Genomic DNA, 3,555 nt, shown 5'->3' with positions numbered 1-3,555 from the left:
TTCTTTCAGGTTGCGGTCCTCCTCGCCCCCACGAATAACTAGGACCCGCCGGTCGGGTCAATATGGTATTTTTCTATCTGGCTTTCCAAAACCATGATTATTTAGAGATTTTTAATTGGAAATACAACATATGCATTTATTTGTGTATCATCATATGGTATTACAATGATTCATAACTTTTAAGTTTTAAGTGTATGTGGTCCTTTTTATTTTTTAATTTATTTATGTATGAACATCCCAAATGCTTTTCCTCATCACAGGGTCTCCTCTCACAGGGTTCTTCCCCCAACCATCTCCCCTTCTTATTTATTGAGTCTCTTCAGAATTAGGTGTACCCTCTCCCTCTGAGAAGGGAGGGACCAGGCATCTTTCAGATGAATATTTGTGTGTGGGGGGGGCACGTTGAGGAGGGAGTAAGGAGGAATCAGACCATCCAGTATGTTCTATTTGGTAGCTCAGTCTCCATTTTGTCCCTGCATTTCTTTTAGATAGGACTACTTTTAGGTCAAAAGTTTTATAGGTGGATTGGTGTTCTCATCCCTCCACTGAGAATATTGTCTGGCTATTGGAGGTGGTCTCTCTAGATTCCAGATCTCCACTGTTGGACATTTCAGCTAAGGTCACCAGTAGTAACTCCTGGGAACCTTCCCAATTTCAGGTGTATGGGTAGTCTTACTAATGAGATTAAAACACAGTAGTTTTTAATCCTACAATATTTTAAATATTGTGTAATATTTTATATGTCAGAAATGTATGTATCCCATACACAGTAAAGTGATTTGATCATAAACTAACAAAGTAACTTAACAGCATTCTCAAGGAGATATGCTGATTGATGTATATGAACTTTGAAATAAACTCATCTCATTGATTTTTAGATATGCCCTTATTGTTTTACAAATAGTTATAATTACTGAATTAGGTACACAGTGAATCTTTGAAGCAATTCTCCCTGTTCCTCATAATACAAAGTCATTCCAAATTTAGAAACACAACCATGATTCATTCATTCATTCATTCAAAGTCCCTTAGACTTTGTTGGAGTTTATGTACTGAAATATCCCTAATTTTTCTTTTTTTTTCTTTTTTAAGAGTTTAGGATCTTTACTGTCTTGGAATGTTCTTAGAAGGCTCTGTCATTGAACAGGTAGTAGAGTAAAATCCCCATAGTCCTTTCTTTAAAATGAAGAGGGAAATAATGAGATGGAAGGAACTATTCAAACTTGGTCTTCTTTCCTTGTTGCTTGAAGTCTCCCCCTCCTCTGCCACCTCCTCAGAAGCCTCCTCTGCCTCCAAAGCCTCCGCAGCCTCTTCCACCAAATCCGCCTCTTCCACCTCTGCCACCACCTCTGCCTCCAAAACCTCCTCTGCCTCCACCTCGACCACCAAAGCCACCTTCACCCTTAGGTTTGGCCCAGTCCAAGGTAACTTTGTTTCCATCAATTTCTCCATCTTCCATGGCCTCCTTGGCAGCTTTGGCATCTTCCTCACTATTAATGTCTACAAAACCAAATCCTTTAGAAGAACCAGTTTCCCGATCAGTGACTATTCTTGCACGAACAGAGCCCTCAAATGATTCTTTTAAGGTCTCTTCAGTGGTATCCTCAGACATACCTTTGACAAACACTTTTTTGGATGGTTGACTTCTTGCATTAGGTGATCCTCTGGGTCCTTGCAACTCCAGCCTGATTGTTCTGCCCTCTATTTCCATTTTATTACAGGAATTTAAAGCTTCTTTAGCATCTTCAAATGAAGCAAATTCTATAAATGCATACCCTTTAGATTTGCCATGTGGGTTCTGGAGCACTTTGATAAAAGTTGCTTTCTCAAATACTTCCTAAAGAGTTTCTTCTGTTGCATTGTAGGAAAGGTTACTTAAAACCAAAGTCTTTGATTCACCACTCCAAGTGCTATTCTTTCCAGCTCTCTCTTGCCTTTGTCCTTTCTCTCCAGTATAGAAGAGTGAGACAGATTGTCCATCAATTTCTGCTCCCTACTTTTCTTCCAAGTTTTTCTCGGCATCAGCCTCATACTTAAATTCAATATAAGCAATCCCTTTACTTTTCCAATCTTGGCTGACTAATCTGATCTCCATGGCATCTTCAAATACTTCTTTTAATTCATCCTCAGTGATGTTGAAAGAGAGGTTTTTGGCTAAAAGTGTTCTTGCAGCTCGAACTTTCTTACTATCTCTTCCTTTTGGTTTTTCTAGTTTAATTTCATTGCCAAACACTTTTAAACCAGTGAGCTCCAAGGCCTTTTCTAGGTCTCCAGGAGACTCAAAGTCCACATAACCAAATTTTCTATTTGTACCAGTTCTGACATCCACAACAGCAAGATCATTTTTAGCAAAAAGTTCACTGATAGCAACTTTTAATTCAGCAACAGACTTGTTTGGATTAAGGTTTCCAATGAACAGATTGAAAGGTGTAGTTGGTTCTGAGCCTTCTGCCTTCTGTTTCTTGGCATCAGGGGCTTCTTTCTGCTTGGTCATATCCTTCTTCCGTTTTCCAGGTGCTGCTTTAACAGGTTCTTCCTCCTCCTCTTCTTCCTCCTCTTCCACTTCATCATCATCTTCTTCTTCATCATCTTCTTCATCTTCATCCTCTTCCTCCTCATTATCATCCTCCTCAGCTACACTCTTGGCTTTCACAGGAACAACTTTTGCAGGAGCCTTCTTTCCTTTGGCTGGTATGATCTCCATAACTTCTTCCTCAGAGTCATCTTCCTCCTCTTCATCATCATCCTCATCGTCATCCTCATCTTCCTCATCCTCATCCTCTGAGGCAGGAGCGGCAGGAGCTGCTTTTGCTGGCTTCACTCCTTTTACTAATGGTGGCTCAAATTCATCCTCTTCCTTATCATCTTCATCCTTATCACTATCATCTTCATCTTCTTCATCTTCATCCTCATCACTGTCTTCCTTCTTGGCATTTTTACCATTCTTAGCCCCCTTGGCTGGAATGACAGCTCCTTTTTTTCCAGGAGTTGGTACCAAGGTTTTTGCTTGTGCAGCTCCCTTCTTTCCAGGAGTTGGAACTACTTTGGCTGGTGGAGCAGCTTTCTTGGCTGGTGTGACTGCTGCCTTTTTGCCTGGGGTAACAGCTGCTTTCTTAGCTGGTGTGGGAACTGCAGCCTTTTTTGTTTGTGAAACAACCACCTTCTTTGCTGGAGTTGTGGTAGCCTTTTTTCCTTTTTTTCCTGAGGGACGATAACCTCCTCTTCTCCACTGCTGTCATCTTCATCTTCTGACATTTCTTCATCTTCACTATCTTCTTCCACTTCCTTTGGGGGAGGAGCCATTTTCTTGGACTCACCGTGGGTTTTGCCAGCCTTTGCGAGTTTCACCATGATGGCAGATTACGGCAAAGGCTGGGGGGGGAGAGTGAGAAGCTCCGAAGAGCTTAGCGGAACCACGTGAAGCCGACTGCAGCAGCGGGTATTGAAGACCCCTTAATTTTTCTTATTCTTTTAATTATATGAACTAGTATCATATATCCAGCTTATTCTTAATTTTATTATGTTTTAGCTGCTAATATCTTTTCTCTGCAGTTT

The 3,555-nt window shown here is 40.9% G+C and overlaps 1 pseudogene; it reads right to left on the bottom strand.

Annotated features, from left to right (window-relative positions):
• Nucleotides 1–1,213: 1,213 nt before the first annotated feature.
• LOC114632764 lies at nt 1,214–3,351 on the bottom strand (annotated as a pseudogene).
• Nucleotides 3,352–3,555: the final 204 nt, after the last annotated feature.

This window comes from Grammomys surdaster, unplaced genomic scaffold (genome assembly GCF_004785775.1).
Source record: "Grammomys surdaster isolate TR1022 unplaced genomic scaffold, NIH_TR_1.0 422, whole genome shotgun sequence".
NCBI lineage: Eukaryota > Metazoa > Chordata > Mammalia > Rodentia > Muridae > Grammomys > Grammomys surdaster.
The sequence above is the reverse complement of the archived record's forward strand: the minus strand, read 5'-3'. Positions and strand labels throughout refer to the sequence as shown.